Consider the following 19,779-nt stretch of genomic DNA (forward strand, 5'->3'; position numbering starts at 1 on the left):
GAAGTTCCATATAAAATTACATGGAAAAGTTTATGACATAATTGTAAATGACTTCATATAATCGGATCAGATATTTAAATCGCTATCATCATCATTAGCTTAACACGAACATCTTTCGCTAATTTGCCTTAATAATCTTGTTTTTAGCTTCATCAATGTTCTTCGAGATGATTTCATGTTGATATATTTGTTATAGTAAATCTCACACGAATATCAGTGTAAAAATGTAACACGGGTAGCATATCTTCTACCTGAAAGTAGATTTTTAATGAACGACAAAATAGCCCAAGCGGGCGTGACATTATGAATGTGACTGGTTCGGAGGATCGAGTGAATGGTTGCCTATTGAATGTTTGTCTATTGTATCTATGAAAAAAATGGAACTAAAATATATGGACATTGTTGATTGAAAATAGAATTTCTTCTTTATATAAAAGGAAAAAAGAGCGATTATCAGCGAGCGAATAAGCATTTTATTTAATACATCTGTCTTTATCAGGAATGCATGCAGCGGTTTGACGTCATAATGAAGTTAAAATATAAAAAGATTTCATTAAGAATGTCACGTAGCTGTATGTTTTCAGTAACATAATAGTTTCCGTTGCAATTTAAAAGATGGAAAGTGGAGCATTTATCAAAGCCTTTTGAATTACGAGAATCGGTTTAAGATGTATGTATAAGATAACAACTTCTTGATTGTGACTCGCTTAATGTTATTTAAATTAAACTTAAATAATCTTTAGTTGCATCTTATTTAGGAATACATACATTTACATGGCGTGATAGTAGTTTAAAAAAAAGAAAACTTTTAACGTGAAAGTGACATTAAGATTTTCACGTAGCCTGTTAGGACTATATAACTTTTTCTACAAACTATCTAATTGTATTGAAGCGGCAATTTTGATGTGATAATAATGATTTAAATCAACATAAACGTAAAGAATGTAAGTAATGCACTGTGATATAATTACACAAAAAAGATCTTTCCTTGAAAAAAGGACACACTAAAACGAATGGTGCAAACACATTATGTCATACTGCAAACTTGTTATTATTCATGGAGCACTTTTCGTGGATATGTCAACCTACGAAATTAGGATCCAACGAAATACCATTATTGTAACATTGTAACATAATGTTTAGCTACACACAAGATTAGAAAGGCAACCAAAATAAGTGATGATCAAGCCATGTTAGTAACAGATCAACAGATCAATAAAAAGTCATTCAAAATTAGAAATTATACTCTTTTCTCTTACATACGAAGTTATACTTCGTTTTATTTGATATTCAAAACGAGTGTGCTTTGATACCAATTGATAAAGGCTAGTCAATAAAGCCAATATTTCCACATTAATTGGTCTTAACATTTAATAAATATATAGACAGAAGTATTTGATTAAACTGAAGTAGTTTAATTATATTTTTATATCAAGTTTGTATTCTGGAGTTATTCACGTTGCTTTTTGCTTAAAAGGCGTGTGTATTTTCCTGTAGTTATTTGGAATCCAGTAGATGCGCTGTCTGTATAACAGATGATAATAGTTACTGCAATAAAACAAAAATTGTTAATCATTCGTTCCTTCAAGTTCTTTCCTTATTTGAAACATTTCTTCCTCCTTCATTCACACATTTAAATATCCATTCTTTCATTAATTCATAAAATAATCCCTTCTTTATTCAGCAGGTTAACGACAGATAACTATATCTATAACGACATATTGAACTCGATTTTATGTTTTTACCTTTGTTGTATGCGTCATATTTAATAAGCATTTTGTCAGTCCCCTTGGGGACGTTCATAAATTGCGCTCGCCGCCCATATTTCAGGGCGTCGGCGCGGGGTATTGGGTATAGTTTTCAACTAGCATTAACCAAGCCTAGGATGAACCTCATTGGCTATGGTAACGCCACTGCGCAAAGCTAAAATTAACAATTTTATACTGGTATATATATTGAATAAAAATAATTTTACATTAAGTTTGAAACAGTTTTCATATACAATTAGTTAATTTATATTTCAAAAGATCCTATGTACTAATATGATCAATAAATTGTTACATTGTTTTTAATAATCTTTAACCTTTGGAAAATAAAAAATAATATTTATATATTACCTCCCTTTTAATTTGACGCATTTTGTACATATTTCATTTGTTTGTTCATTCATTTTTTTCATTCATTCATTCATGCACCTGTAGAACATCCGTTTTACAAAAGTTCTGATAAGAAATCCAATGTTTGTGTTGCATTTTTGAAATATTGCGCATGAAATGTTTACATCAAATGTCAGCACAACATTCTAGCGTTGTTATAGAAAACATATACGAATCAAATACGAAAGACACCTGCTACCTTGTAAGAATTGTTACATACATGTTACGTTACTAATAACTTGATACACTTTTAATTAAATGTTTCAAAAATAACCATCTCGATTTATTTATAATTAACATTTCATATGCGGGGGGATACTGTCATAGAAGCACCATAAAAGTTTTGTAAATAGAAAATAAATAGCCGATTTCTAAAGCTGAATTGTCAAGTTCTTTTAAAAATATTGCAAGGAAGACAAGCAATGTATTTTCAAATCAAGTTAAAAATAATCCTAAGGTACATCTTTGACACTGTCAATTAAAGAATAATTTGACGTTCTTTAAAATAGCAACATTCTGCGAGCTGATAAATGACAGTTACAGACAGGATTATTGAGGCCGGCTGCGTGAGTGATGATTATGTCCTGTAGGTTTTGATGTCAGCAGTAAAACTGTCTGCTAGAGCAATTTAGGCCTAAACAGACGGTAGAATTGTACAACATGATATTTTAAAGCAATACAACACTTGATTAGATTTTATTTTTTATGAATCATCATGTTTCCCTCCTATACATTTCCTTCAAAAGGATCCCTTGTGGGATTTAAAGTTAAACTGGAATATATCTGAATAATGTAATTGTTGGTATTCACCAACTAAGGAGATAGTTCAAAAGAAGGAAAAACGGCCGGCAGTGGATTGCATGGACTAAGCATGTAAGAAATAATCATGAACTTCTGGAATAAATGAAATAACTGAGCACACAAAGCCTGTTTTGTGTTCTAGTCTCGGTGAAGATTTTTGTGTCTGCATGAGGAAGGATCCCAGACCGAGGAAGGATCCCAACAAGGATTTGTTTTTCATTTTTTTTAAGAAATAGTACCAAACACTTGAAAAATGTTTTCTTTCAAAACAACAATTGCTTGTACATCAAAGTTTAAATTGGTGCTGTACCTTTTCCAACCTACCGTATGTTGACGCCTTTACATACAACGTGTGCAACTCCATTTAAAAGGTCCCGATCTTCCTAATAATAAATGACTATTGACCATTAATGCATCGCTGTTAAAAAATTCAATTATACACAAAATGATTCCACTTTAATAATAACGCAAGCTTATATTAAATGTATTAAATATATTAATCAATATACGTTATTTTTGTACATAATTTAAAAATAACAAAAAGAATTTCTTAAATATTATATATAAAAGAATTTAATCTATGATTGTAATAAAATAGAGAAAATTAAATAAAACCCCAAATAAAGCCAATAAAGGACGATATCCTATCACAATTATAATTATTAAAACTACTCTTTCATACAATTTTGACCAGTCCGTCGTAGATTAATGTGATTGATATTCAGTCATACCCACTGCATTATTTCATCTATAATTACCCTCTTTTAAATTGCAAGGGAAAAGAGTATGTGACTTAAAGCATAGGGAACAAATACTAGGCTACGTGACATTCTTCATGTAAAATGTTTTTATATTGCGTCATTAAGACGTCAAACTGTTTCATGTATTCCGAATAAAGATAAATTGAATAAAATTATGATTCATATCACTGACAATCGTCCTTTTTTTAAGAAAATGTAACTATATATATCAGGAAACATTTTCAAAGAGATTTTAAGAGAACGAAGATTATACGAGAGGCAAGTTTATGGTATACCAGCAGATTGAATGTAAGTAACTTATATATTAGGAAACATTTTCAAAGAGTTCAAAGAGAATGAAAATTATACGAGAGGCAAGTTTAGGAAATACCAGCAGATTGAATGATGGTCGTGTCATAAAACGGACAAAATTTTCCATTAGGCTGTCTACATACTGTATTATTTAATGCAATCTTTCGCAAAGTGTCCCTGACTGCAGTGAATCCATCTTTATTACTTCCCATTTAGATACCTGTCTAGGTTCTTTGGCATCTAAAATTAATTCATATACCGGTAGATACATGCAGTGGTTTTGTGCTGTTTGTCATTTCATTTAAACTCATATATTTTGCTGACGGATTATCTTTGATATAAATTGATTGCACGCTTACTATGTTTAAATATGTATATGCTATACTAATGTCTGCTTTTCTTGTACTTTCCCTTGAGTTATCATACTAAAGACAATAAATGTAGGACATAAATCGCAGCATAATAAGAAAAACGCTATTACGAAAAGCACCAACATTATTTTTAAATCCCATTATTTATATTTGCAAATGAATTTTACTGTTTAAAAGGAAAATTAAATCACAAATTTTATATGGCCAAAACGAAACAGTTATTTTTGTGTCATTTCTTGCATGATTTACATCCTTATCTTGTTATCATGCTCACACCATAATAATAATGATAATAATAATAATAATAATAATAATAATAATAATAATAATAATAATAATAATAATAAATAATAATATTAATAATAAAACTAATAATAATAATAAAAATAATGTTATTAGTGATATGTATTTATTCGTAATTTATCATCTATGACAATAATGGTCCGTTTTTAATATGAAAACACAAAAGGAGTTCTGAACCGGTTATATCGAAATTACTTTTTGAATATACTAGTTCTCAACAAATAATTACAATTATTATGTCTGTCTAATTGATCGATAAATTTAACTTTTTGAATATCTTAATTTGTAATTGATGTTAAGTTGTTTTTAGTGTGACATAAACGTACAATTCCATCGAAAAAAGTTGGTATAAACTGTCATTCTTTTATATTTGCAAATGCATGTAAAAAGTATACAAATTTAGTCAAAAATATGTCAGACATGTACAAAAGAATACAAAAAATAAATCGGTTTGATTAAGTCTGTACATGAGATATCATAATAAAATAAAATATCCCTCACGTCCCCTAGCATCAGCTTGAGTGGAACTCAATTTTCAGCAGTGAAGTGTTTTTGTGACGTGCTATGTACGAATGACATTTGATTTTAAGAGAGATGTCAACATTTGTATCATTGTTTTATTATATAAACAAATTTATATAAGGAGTCAATATAATAGAAAGTTTTTATTCGGATGTGAGATAAAATGACGTAAATTTTGCATTTCTAAAAACTCTTCAAACATGATAATCCAGAATTTGTGTCTTATGTTACCTCAAAGTAATGAGTGAAATAAATTACAAGGAAAAGTTTATAGCATGGGTGACTTTTATTAATCGGATCAGATATGTAACTCGCTATCACCACCATTATTAGTTTAAAGAGAACATCATCAGGAATGCATGCAGCGGTTTGACGTCATGATGACGTCAAAATATAAAAAAATTCATGAAGAATGTCACGTAGCCCTATGTAATCAGTGACAAATTTGTTTTCTTTGCACTTTAAAAGATGGAAAGTGGTGCAATTGGCAGATTGTCATTATCTAAAGCATTTTGAATTACGAGAATAGTTTTAAAATATATGTATAAGATAGGAACTGCTTGATTGTAGCTCGCTTAATGTTCTTTTAATTATACTTGGTTCAATATTTAGTTTCATCTTCTTAGGAATACATACAGTTACATGGCGTGATAGTAGTTTAAAAAAAAACTTTTAACGCAAAAGTGTCAAGAAGATTTTACGTAGCCTGTAAGGACTATATAACTTTTTTCTACTGACTATTTAATTGTATTGAAGCGACACTTTCGATGTGATAATAATGATTTAATTCAACATGAACGTATAACATGTATGTAACGCACTTTGATATAATTATACAAAAAGAATATCTTCTTGTATAACAGAAAAAACACACACTGAAACGAATGGTGCAAACACGTTATGTCATATTGCAAACTTGTTATTGTTCATGGAGCACTTTTCGTGGATAGGTCAATCTACGAAGTTAGGATCCCACGATATATCTTAATTGTAACATTGTAACATAAGATAATTTTGCATTTCATTATTTACATTTTTCTCTTTTACAAAAGATACACAGTCCTCGAATTAAGAAGCCCCACGGAAATGTCCTTTGTGACAAAACCTCTAAATTTCATGACAAGGAAATTAAGTGAATTTACAGTTACTGTACTTTTAATATCCGCCTCAATGCTGTTGCAGCAGCAATTTTACAATGAAATCGAGACCTTAGGTTTCGGCCAACTTAATGTGTAAAACATTCAATTTGCTGTAAACATCCGCCTTGAGCTTGATACATCAGCATGAAATCGGACAAATTAGTCTGTGAAGGTGTTTTACGGAAAAAAGTGTATTTTTTAGAAATATACGTATACTTTAATTGCATTCAATGAGCTGACTGAAACCGGACAAAGTGTAGATAGATGGTTTCTGGAAAATGGTCAAAGCTAGTGGTCCTACGTATGACATGACACACCGTCAATGTAAGTAGGCTTGAAATGCATTTAGTGGGCAGGCAAATGTCTATGCTACGTGGGCCTACTAAGACGTTATTCTTTCGGCCGGCACAATGTGTCACAGATTTCCGTAAATATCTGTCCTCATGCTGTTGTAGAAGCTATTTTGCACTGTTATCGGATAAACGTGTAGGTGACGGAGGTTTCCAACAATCGGTTCGCTTTTACGAAAGTACACAGCTAGGTCTAGGTCTTGCGCACGACACTTCGTCTCGTTATGCTACATACATTTTTTGCACGATAATTTAACATTTGCATGACATATAATAAGCGGGAAAATATTTTCAAATTACTGACTTGTATGACCTTGTGGTAAAGGTCTATTGCATGACACACTGTCTCATCATGCTTCAAATTTGTGATAAATCTGGATTTCAATTCCAATTAAATTCTGGAAAATAAACAAATAATTAGTTAAGCAAATAGCAACGTGCTTGGAGTAGGAATAATTCGATAATTCAAAACTTTATGTAACAAAATCGTTAAAAACTATTTGTGCTCCAACACATATTTTTTTGTTTAAACTTCTATAAGGTTTAGACATTATTAATGTGGAAGTATTGAATTTATTGATCAAGGATTTCATCGAATTGCTTTTTGTCATATCAATATAAATGCATAATCATTCAAGTACTAAAATGAAAGAGTTTTAAACAAAATAAGATTATTATTAAGCGTGTGAAGCAGAAAAGTATAACCTCAAATTTCCAATCTTATCAAAATAAATGCATTTATACAAGTGCATTCAATTACACTCGTTCTGTATAGACCGCTTAATTGCTGACATAAGCTCCAACATGGCACCACCATCACTCATTCTGCTGGCCTCACAAAGTCAGTCCTGTCTATAGTGAGTTCCATCAAATATTTTGGCGTATTAACTTGTGTAAGGTTTAGACCTTATTAATGTGGAATTATTTATTTAATTGATCAAGGATTTCATCGAATTGCTTTTTATCTAATTAATATTATTACATGCATAATCGTTTAAGAAATAAAATGAAAGAGATTTAAATGAAATGAAACAAAATAATTATTAAGGGTATGCAGCAGAAAAGTACAGCCTCCAATTTTCAATCTTATTTACCATTTATTCCAAAATGAAAGAAAAGTGCATTGATACAATTGCATTCCATTACACTACTACTGACTACTGTAATGACAGCTAAATTGCTGACATGAGCTCTAACAGGACACGATCATCACTCATTCTGCTTGCCCTCAATAATCTTGTCTGTAGCTTAAGTATTGTTCTTCCGAAAGACTGATCAATTCTGAAAATTGCTATATTTAGCTGCACATTTTGTTCCAGAATGACAATGAAAAAGAAATATAGTTAAAATAAGATGTTATGATTATTTTAATTATTTCCGGTAAATTTAATTAAAACTCACACGAGCCATTTGTAAAGCTACCAAATGCTTGCTATTTTAAAATAATATTTATGTTAAACGAATGAGGATATAGTAAAAGCATTAAGTCCTTAAGAATAATTTAAAACAATGTATAAATGAATATCTTATTCAGATTAAAATGATGTTTAAAAATGATGTTCACATGTTGCAACAATTTTTCAAAATGCCTAGACGAATGAATAATTCAAATGGGATACTATTTCAAACTCTGTTCTTTTAATATAAGCTTCCATTATTATTAAAGTGGAATCATTTTGTGTATAATTGAATTATTTAACAGCAATGCATTAATGGTCAATAGTCATTTATTATTAGGAAGATCGGGACCTTTTAAATGGTTTTATGCAGTTGCACACATTGTATGTCAAGGCGTCAACATACTGTAGGTAGGAAAAGGTACAGCAACAGTTCAAACTTTGATGTACAAGCAATTCTTGTTTTGAATCGAAAGTAAGCATTTTTCAAGTGTTTGATCCTATTTCTTAAAAGAAATTAAAAAAATCCTTGTTGGGATCCTTCCTCATGCAGACACAAAAATCTTCACCGAAACAAGAACACAAAACAGGATTTGTGTGCTCAGTTATTCCATTTTTTCAGAAGTTCGTGAAAGTTTCTTACATGCTTAGTTCTTGCAATCCACGGTCGTTTTTCATTCTTTTGAACAATCTCCTAAGTAGGTTAATACCAACAATTACATTATTCAGATATATTCCAGTAATATTTATGTTTAACTTTAAATCCCACAAGGCATCCTTTTGAAGGAAATGCATTGGAGGGAAACATGATGATTCTTAAAAAGTAAACTCAAATCAAGTGTTGTATTGCTTTAAAATATCAGGTATAACTCTACCGTCTGTTTAGGCCTTAAATGCCCTAGCAGACAGTTTAATTGGTGACATCAAAACCTACAGGACATGATCATCACTCAATAATCCTGTCTGTTACTGTTACATCATTTATGCATTTCTCAGGATCAACTCGCAGAATGATGCTATTTTCAAGGACAAAAAATAATTCTTAAATTGACAATGTAAAAGATGTACTTTAGGATTGTTTTACCTTTATTTGAAAATACATTGCTTTTCTTCCTTGCAATAAATCTAAAATAACTTGACAATTCAGCTTTAGAAATCGGCTATTTATTTTCTATTAACAAAACTTTAAATCTATGGTGCTCCTCTAAGAGTATCCCTCCATATGAAAAGTTGATTTAAATCAATCGAGATGGTTATCAAGTTATTAGTAACATTACATGTATGTAACAATTCTTACAAAGTAGTAGACGTCTTTCGTATTTTATGCGTATATGTATTCTATAACAAGCTAGAATGCTGTGCTTACATTTGATGTAAACATTTCATGCGCAATATTTCAAAATGCAACAGAAACATTGTATTTCTTATTAGAGAACTTTTGTAAAACGGATGTTCTACAGGTGCATGACTGAATAAATGAAGAAAATGAATGAATGAACAAACAAATGAAATATGTACAAAATGTGTCAAAATAAAAGGGAGGTAATATATCAATATAATTTTTAATTTTCTAAAGATAAAAGAGTATTAAAAACAATTTAACATTTTATTGATCATATTAGTACAAAGCATTTTTTAAAATATAGACAAACTAATTGTATATGAAAACTATTTCAAACTTAATGCAAAATTATTTTTATTGAATATATATACCATAATGAAACTGTGAACACTAGCTTTGCGCAGTGGCGGTACCATAGCCAATGAGGTTCATCCGAGGCGTGGTTATTGCTAGTTGAAAACTATACCCAATACCCCGCGCCGACGCCCTGAAATATGGGCGGCGAGCGCAATTTATGAACGTCCTTACGGGGACTGAAAAACTACTTAATAAAAATAGAAAAAAGAGTAAAAACATCAAAACATGTCGTTATAGACATCGTGATTTGCCGTTAACCTGCAGAATGGAGAAATGAAATGAATGAATGAATGAATTAATTAATTAATTAATTAATGAACGAATGCTTAGATGTGTGAAGAAAGGAAGAAATATTTCAAGAATGCACGAACTTCATGAAACGAATGAATATCTATTTTGTTTTATTGCAGTAACTATTATCATCACTTATACAGACAGAGTATCTATTGGTTTTCAATTAAATTTAGGAAATTAAAAAAAGTTTAAGCAAATAGTAACGTGAATAACTCCTTAATACAAAACTTGATATAATTAAATCATAAACCTAGACTAGTTAAGTTTAATCAAATACTTCTGTCTATAAATTTATCAAATGTTTAGACCAATTAATGTGGAAATATTGAAATTATTGACTAACTTTTATCAATCGATATCAAAGCACGCTCGTTTACATATCAAATAAAACGAAGTAAAAATTCGTATGTAAGAGAAAAGAGTATAATTTCTAATTATTGATCTGTAACTAGCATGGCACGACCATCACCCACTTTGTTTGTCTTTTCTAGTCTTGTGTGTAGTTGAACTATTCTTCTTCGGAAAGATTAATAACCTTAGAATTTTCCTAAATTAAGCTTAACATTTTGTTGTAGAATGGCGATTTGAAAAAGATGTATAGCAAGAAAAGTATTTACTGCATTATACGGTCTTCATTGAGGATTTTTACCGGATTGAATTGGAAATTGGTTCTGAGATTTGTGTACCAATTGTTGAAGGCATGAACTAATTATTTGAGTCTTTCCCTTTACCCCGTTTTTTCCAAATAACCCAACATTGAAAAATGTTGGAATTTTAATTGATTGATTGGTTGATTGATTGATTGATTGATTGATAGATTGATTGATTCTTTTATTTCCTCTAGTTATAAAGAACGGAACATACAATATATACATGTACAATAATTTCTTAACAGTATCGAGATTAACAATAATTGACATTTTATATATAACAAAAAAGAAACACTGCACATGTACAGAATAAAAACAGTTTTCAAATTTGAAAGGTCAGATCACTTATCATAATGTATTGCAGGTGATATCGTTAGTTCTTAACATGATTTTGGTAAGCGTTCTATATATTGTGGAACTCGGTGCGTTGTTCGAGAGTGACACTCTGAAGACATGATAATCGGGTAGAAATGTCCAAAAGACGGCTGCAAAATATTTGCATGTCGATTATATTTATAGCTTGAGAACGAAAGTGAAGTGCGATAAAAAAAAAAAGTCAACTCATGGTGTTATGGTGCAAATCGCTTACGACAGAAATTGTATTCAGTGTAAAATCGTTATACTAATTATTCCCTTCGCGTTCAAATATTTGCATAGCGACGCTGGATCGATTTAAATCATTTAGTACGTACTCAATTAAAACTTATTAAGCTTTTGGGACATTTTCTACTATTGTCTTTCCTTTGTGGTTTGTATTTGATGTTTCATCCGATAATTGGTTATTTGAACAAGAGTGTCAATGGCGATTTAGAAAAACAACGATATTTTTAATAACGATTATACAGGTTTTTTATTAATTATATATATTTAAGCAATAGAACTTTATTGATAGCAATTTTAAAATACAAAAGTAATACTGTTGTATATGCAGTCACTATCTGTTCACTATTTTGATACTTTAGAAAATTAATTACTCAAACATACATTACGATAGTGATACTTTTGAAAATTAAATACTCAAACATACATTACGCTAATTGTTTTCAAAAATTAGCCAAATCTCTTATATTTGTCAAAGATTGACAGTCATAATGTTCATTGACGAATATTTGATTTAGGCTGAAATTTTTCAACACATTGAGGAAACCGATTGCTCTTTACTTTGAGGATGGCAATTGTTCCGCGATTGCCTATGATATATTTTTAAGGACCACGATCATTAATGACTTAGAGTACCACTATTGCTTATGACAATGACAAAATGTTCATTTTTTTGTAATGTGATATATACTCGTGATAATTGAATTTTAAGAAAACTGTTCACATTTAAATTATTGATTTTTTCTTATATACAAACTTATATTAGCAGTAAATATGAGAGAAAGTTACAATTCCGATCTAAGATAAAATGATGAAAATTTGGTATTTCTAAAAACGCTCCGAATTGGTCCATTCACAATGTGTGTCTCTTTTTCCCTGAAATTGAGTTATAGAGACAGAAGAAACATATGAAATTCAATATAAAACTATAATGAAAAGTTTATAACATATAATTGTAAATTACTTTTAATAATCGGATCAGATATTTAAATCGCTATCATCATCATTAGTTTAACACGAACTCCTGTCGCTAATTTGCCTTAATAATCTTGTTTTTAAACTTTATCAATGTCCTTCGTGATGATCTCATGTTGATGTATTTGTTATAGTAAATCTCACACGAATATCAGTGTGAAAAATGTAACACGGGTAGCATGTCTTCTACCTGAAAGTAGATTTTTAGAGTATTTCTAACAGGAACCACAAAATAGCCCAAGCGGGCGTGACATTATGGATGTGACTAATTCTGAGGATCGAGTGAATGGTCGCCTATTAAATGTTTGTCTAGTGTATCTATGAAAAAAATGGAACTAAATATAGAAACATTTTGATTGTAAATAGAATTGTTCTTTATATAAAAGGAAAAAAGAGCGATTATCAGCGAGCGAATAAGCATTTTATTTAATATATCTGTCTTTATCAGGAATGCATGCAGCGGTTTGACGTCATAATGACGTTAAAATATAAAAAGATTTCATTAAGAATGTCACGTAGCTGTATGTTTTCAGTAACATTATAGTTTCCGTTGCAATTTAAAAGATGGAAAGTGGACCGTTTATCAAAGCCTTTTGAATTACAAGAATCGGTTTTTAGATGTATGTATAAGATAACAACTTCTTGATTGTGACTCGCTTAATGTTATTTAAATTATACTTGAATAATCCTTAGTTACATCTTCTTAGGAATACATACAGTTACATGGCGTGATAGTAGTTTAAAAAAAATTTTAACGTGAAAGTGACATGTAGATTTTCACGTAGCCTGTTAGGACTATATAACTTTTTTCTACAGACTATTTAATTGTATTGAAGCGAAAATATTGATGTGATAATAATGATTTAAATCAACACAAACGTAAAGAATGAACGTAATGCACTGTGACATAATTATACAAAAAGGATATCTTCTTGTATAACAGAAATACACACACTGAAACAAATGGTGCAAACACATTATGTCATATTGCAAACTTGTTATTGTTCACGGGGCATTTTTCGTGGATAGGTCAATCTACTAAGTTAGGATCCCACGAAATACCTTTAATGTAACAGTGTAACATAATGTAAGATGTTTTTTGCATTTCAATATTTTTCTCTTTTTACAAAAGATAAGACTGTCCTTGAATAAAGAAGCTCCGCTGAAATGCCCTTTGTGACAAAACCACTTAATTTTATGACAAGAAAATTATGAAAACATCCGCCTCCATATTGTTGCGGCAATAATTTTACACTGAAATTGGACAAACGGGTAGAAGACCGTAGTTACAGGAAGATGACGAATTTTTCTGAAAATACGATATCTTTAAATGCCTTTAGAAGACGGACGGAAGCCCATGCTACGCGAACCGAGATCTAAGTTTTTGCCCAGCTCACTGTGTTGTACCATCGAAAATGTACGCCTCTAAATTATACAGAAGCAATTTTATATTGAAATCTGACAAATTAGTATGAGAAAGTGGACTCAAGATAATACGTATACTTTAAATGCATTCAGAGAGCGGACTGAAATCGGACAAAAGTGAAGGTGGTGGTGGTTTCCTAAAAATGGTTTATATCTTTTATGAAAGTACACAGCTAGGTCAAGGTCTCGCGCATGAACAGCTCACCGTCAATGTACGTAGAATTGAAATGCATTCAGAGGGCAGATCAAAGTCTATGCTACGCGGGCCTATTAAGACCTCATTTTTTATCCAGCACAATGTGTCATAGATTGCTGTAAATGCTGTTGCAGCCATTTTGCATTGAAATAGGACACACGGGTAGGTTACGATTGTTCCGAAAATGAAACGTTTTTCAAAAGACCATAGCAAGTGGTTTAGGTAATGGGAATGACACATTGTCTTATTATGCTACATACATTTTTGGGCACGATAATTCAAACGATCTTGATGCATGACATATTAGGAGCCGGAACATATTTTTTTTAATGTTCTGACTTGTATGACCTTGTGGTGTAGGTCTGGTGTATGACACACTGTCTCATCATGCTTCACATTTGTGACAAAATTGGATTTCAATTCCAATTAAATTCTGAAAAAATAAACAAATCATTAGTTGAGCAAATAGCAACGTGCTTGAAGTAGGAATATTTCGATAATACAAAACTTGATGTAACAAAATCATTAAAAACTATTTGAGCTCCATCAAATATTTTTCATATTTTAACTTATACAAGTTTTAGACCTAATTAATGTGGAATTATTGAATTTATTGATCAAGGATTTCATCGAATTGCTGTTTATCAACTTAGTATTAAAGCATAATCATTTAAGTACAAAAATTAAAGAGTTTTAAGTGAAAAGAAATAATTATTAAGAGTATGCTGCAAAATAGTATAACTTTTAATTTTCAATCTTTTAACATTCATCTCAAACCGAAAGAAAAATGCATTAATAAAAGTGCATTCAATTTCACTCGACAGCTTAATTGCTGACATAAGCTCTAACATGGCATCACCATCACTCATTCTGCTGGCCTCAATAATCTTGTCTGTAGCTTAATTATTGTTCTTCCGAAAGATTGATAACTTCTGAAAATTGCTATATTTAGCTGAACATTTTGTTCCAGAATGGCAATGCAAAAGGAAGATAGAAAGTAAAATATCCAACTAAAGAACAAGACATCATACAACTTTAAATGGAATTGGTCGATATAATAAATAATTACGTTGAAATAATTAAGTTTCAGACATAACAACCAACCACGAAATAATTGTGCATGGTAGTTGTTGGCATATGTGTGACACATTATCCGATATGACATATATTATCATGTTATTCTTTGGTATTTATCATGTTATTCTTTTGGTATTTATCATGTTATTCTTTGGTATTTATCATGTTATTCTTTTGGTATTGATCATGCTATTCTTTGGTATTTATCATGTTATTCTTTTGGTATTTATCATGTTATTCTTTTGGTATTGATCATGTTATTCTTTGGTATTTATCATGTTATTCTTTGGTATTTTATCAGATAATTTAAAAAAACCAGCTTAGTACATTGCGTACGATACAAAAGTAACTTATGAAAAATTAAATAAACAGTCCACAAACATGCTTAACGATGTTCTTGTGTGTAACTTTGATATATCTTATTCATAAATGAAAAAAATATTAAGTTATGTAGTTCCTCACCATTCAATGTTTTGAATGAGTAGCTAATAAACTGAAAAAACTAAACAAACAAAAATACATATCATGAAACATTTAGACATTTTGTTATAAGTATTAAGATTTATTTTAAAATGTCAAAGAACCTAGGCAAAATAGGCAGTAAATTCAGTAATAAATATGGATTCACTTACAAAAACTCCTTTGAAGTTTATAAGAGAACAAAAAACCTGCAGAAAGCGCGTGCTGTAATTGACTTTGACTATCTAATTATATTTGACTGTAGGCAGGGAAACTTTTGGAAAGATTGTATTAAATAATACAGTATGTAGACAGCTTAATGGACAATTTTGTCCGTTTTATGACACGACCATCATTCAATTTGCTGGTATTCCTAAACTTGCCTCTATTATAATTTTCGTTCTCTTTGAAAATGTTTCCTGATATATTAAGTTACATACATTTTGTTTCTTTATTTTAAAAAGGATAGACGATTGTCAGTCATGGAAATCATAATTTTTTATTTAACGCATCTTTGTCCGGAATACATGCAGCGGTTTGACGTCTTAATGACGTAACATAAAAATATTTTACATGAAGAATGTCACGTAGCGAAGTATTTGTACCCTATGCTTTTAGTGACATACTCTTTTCCCTTGCAATTTAAAAGAGTGTAATTATATAAGAAATAGTGCAGTGGGCCACTTATCATTAAATGAAGAATTCTGAATTAAAATAGCAGATTTAAGATACGAGTATAAAAGTTAAAATTGACTTGATTGTCGCCATTTATTATACTAGGTTGAATCTTTAGTTACATCGTTATCTTTTACAGGAATGCATTCAGTTACATGGCGTACATGACAGTTAAAAAGACACTAAATTTGTATTACTGAATATCAATCACATTAATCTACGATGGATTGGTCAAAAATTTATGAAAAGTTATTTTTAAAGCTATATTTGTGATAGGATATCGTCCTTTTTTGGCTTTCTTTAGGTTTTTTTATTATTCTATTTTATTCTATTTTATTACAAATTTAGATTAAATTCCTTTATATATGATATTTTAGAAATTCTTATTGTTTCTTTCACATTATGTACAAAAAGAACAAATATTGTTACTCAATTCTGTAACTTGTCTTTATAATTTATCAGTATTATTGGAAACATCTTATTTTAATTGTTTCAGGTAAATTTAATTAAAAGTTAAACAAACCATTTGTAACGCAAAAAATGCTTCCTATTTTTGAATGATATTTATTAAAAACAAATGAGGATATAGAAAAAAACTAAAGTCCTTGAGTTTAATTGAAAACGATGTCTAAATGAATGACAAAGTCAGAAAAAAAATGTGTAAAGGTTTATCGTCACATGTTGCAACAATGTTTCTCAATGTGTAGACGGATAAATTAGAGTATTTATTTAAATGACATACTATTTTTAACTCTTTTCTTTTAATATTAGCTTTCATTATTATTAAAGTGGAATCATTTAGTGTGTAATTGAATTATTTAAGAGCGATGCATTAATGGTCAATGATCATTAATTTTTAGCAAGATCATGGCTGTTTTAAACGAGTTATTCTTCTTTTGAAAGAAAACACTTTACAAGTGATTGATATTATTTCTTAAAAGGAAATTAAGATATATTCCAGTTTAACTTTAAATCCAACAAGAGATCCTTTTGAAAGAAAAATGTATAGGAGGGAAACATGATGATTCATAAATAATATCTTTCTTAAAAAGAAATGAAAAAAAATATTCTTGTTGGGATCCTTCCTCGTGCAGACACAAAAATCTTCACCGTAAGACTAGTACAAAACAGGCTTTGTGTGCTCAGTTATTCCATTTATTCAGAAGTTCATGATAATTTCTTACATGCTTAGTCCTTGCAATCCACGGCCGTTTTTCTTTATTTTTGAACCATCTCCTTAGTTGGTTAATACCAACAATTACATTATTCAGATATATTCCAGTAATCCTTATGTTTAACTTTAAATCCCACAAGGGATCCTTTTGAAGGAAATGTATTGGAGAGAAACATGATGATTCTTAAAAAGTAAACTCAAATCAAGTGTTGTATTGCTTTAAAATATCATGTTGTACAACTCTACCGTCTGTTTAGACGTTAATTGCCCTAGCAGACAGTTTAATTGGTGACATCAAAACCTACAGGACATGATCATCTCTCACGCAGCCGGCCACAAAAATCCTGTCTGTATCTGTTACATCATTTATGCATTTCTCAGGATCAACACCCAGAATGATGAGATAAACATATTCTTAAATTGACAGTGTAAAAGGTGTACCTTCGGATCCTGTTTACCTTTATTTGAAAATACATTGCTTGTCTTCCTTGCAATATATCTAAAATAACTGGACAGTTCAGCTTTAGAAATTGGCTTGTTATTTTCTATTAACAAAACTTTAAATTTATGGTGCTCCTATGAGAGTATCCCCCATATAAAATGTTAATTTTAAGTTAATCGAGATCAAGTTATTAGTAACGTAGCATGTATGTAACAATTCTTACAAAGTAGTAGATGTCTTTCGTATTTTATGCGTATATGTATTCTATAACAAGCTAGAATGCTGTGCTTACATTTGATGTAAACATTTCATGCGCAATATTTCAAAATTCAACAGAAACATTGTATTTCTTATTAGAATGTTTGTAAAACGGATGCTCTACATGTCCATGACTGAATAAATGAAGAAAATGAATGAATGAACAAACAAATGAAATATGTACAAAATGCGTCAAATTAAAAGGGAGGTAATATATTAATATAATTTTTAATTTTCTAAGGTTTAAAGATTACTAAAAACAATGTAACATTTAATTGATCATATTAGTACAAAGCATTTTTTTTAATATAAACAAACTAATTGTATATGAAAACTATTTCAAACTTAATGTAAAATTATTTTTATTGAATATATATACCATTATGAAATTGTAAACTATAGCTTTGCGCAGTGGCGGTACCATAGCCAATGAGGTTCATCCGAGGCGTGGTTATTGCTAGTTGAAAACTATACCCAATACCCCGCGCCGACGCCCTGAAATATGGGCGGCGAGCGCAATTTATGAACGTCCTTACGGGGGCTGAAAAAACTACTTAATACACTTGTTACTATATTTAGTAACAAAATTGCCTATGATTTCAACTGATTATGAGTGTCACGTGACCTATTATGAGTTTGCGGCCCGACGCTGAGAACTAGTTATCAGCCCGCAGAACATGTACACGTGCACAAACTGAAACAATGACGTCATATTTTACGTCATCAAACAGTTAACTGTAAAAGTGAAAGAAGGTGGTCAGCACGAATCGCTTTATTTTTATTATGAGAGCTTAATTAAGCGTATTCAGTACAAACACATTTTTGTTACTATTGAAATTTGAAGAAATATCTAGATCTAATACGACAAATTCATTCCGAAAAAAAATGAAAATAAAACTTGCTTCTAGGAACACACAAACAGTAAACATCTATGTAAAGAACAGTAGAAGAGTAGATCTAGCAAGGATTTCAACGAAAGAACTTCAAAGTATTTGTTGTTGTTGTTTTTTTAAATGCTACTATAAGATCTACCAAGTGTATTAAAGACATTAATACACGTCAGAATAGGGCCGGAGGTGATAATCGGCCCTGAATGAATAATGGCCCTCGGGCTAAAGCCCTCGGATCCATTATTCATTTTGCGGGCCGATTATCACCTTCCGGCCCTCTCCTGCCGTGTATTAACCTCTTATTAATAAATGTGACACATAGAAAAATATTCGGTGGCATTAAATCGAGTTCTTCAAGGAAAGATTAAATAACAATTTTGTTTTATTGCAGTAACTATTATGATCACTAATACAGACGGGGTATCTATTGGTTTTCAATTAAATTCAGGAAATTAAACAAACCTTTTTAAGCAAATAAAAACGTGAATAACTCGTTAATACAAAACTTGATATAACAAAAATCATTAAACTAGTTCCGTTTAACCAAATACTTCTGTCTATTAATTAATCAAATGTTTAGACCAATAAATGTAGAAATATTGATCATGCATGTCAAACGTATTGTTTATTTATAAAATTGATATCAAAGCATAATCGTTTTAATACTTAATAAAACGAACTAAAAAGCATAAGTAACAGAAAAGAGTATAATTTCTAATTTTCAAAGTTTTAAAATTTATCTATTACTTAATGGCATGGTCACTATTCTTCTCAGGAAAGATTGATAACCTTAGAATTTTGCTAAATTAAGCTTTACATTTTGTTCTAGAATGTCAATATGAAAATGATGTATAGGAAGCAAAATATTCACTGC

At 30.3% G+C, this 19,779-nt stretch overlaps 3 non-coding genes across 3 annotated transcripts; 2 read left to right on the top strand and 1 right to left on the bottom strand.

Annotated features, from left to right (window-relative positions):
• Nucleotides 1–1,784: 1,784 nt before the first annotated feature.
• Nucleotides 1,785–1,925, bottom strand: LOC132732360 (U4 spliceosomal RNA). Its single transcript, XR_009626016.1, has one exon. It is a non-coding gene; the product is annotated as a U4 spliceosomal RNA (small nuclear RNA).
• Nucleotides 1,926–9,825: 7,900 nt separating this feature from the next.
• LOC132732358 (U4 spliceosomal RNA) lies at nucleotides 9,826–9,966 on the top strand. Its single transcript, XR_009626014.1, has one exon. It is a non-coding gene; the product is annotated as a U4 spliceosomal RNA (small nuclear RNA).
• Nucleotides 9,967–18,415: 8,449 nt separating this feature from the next.
• Nucleotides 18,416–18,556, top strand: LOC132732359 (U4 spliceosomal RNA). Its single transcript, XR_009626015.1, has one exon. It is a non-coding gene; the product is annotated as a U4 spliceosomal RNA (small nuclear RNA).
• The last annotated feature ends 1,223 nt before the right edge of the window (nucleotides 18,557–19,779 follow it).

The sequence above is a fragment of the Ruditapes philippinarum genome, unplaced genomic scaffold (genome assembly GCF_026571515.1).
Source record: "Ruditapes philippinarum isolate M1 unplaced genomic scaffold, ASM2657151v2 ctg1551_1_1_1_1, whole genome shotgun sequence".
Lineage (NCBI taxonomy): Eukaryota > Metazoa > Mollusca > Bivalvia > Venerida > Veneridae > Ruditapes > Ruditapes philippinarum.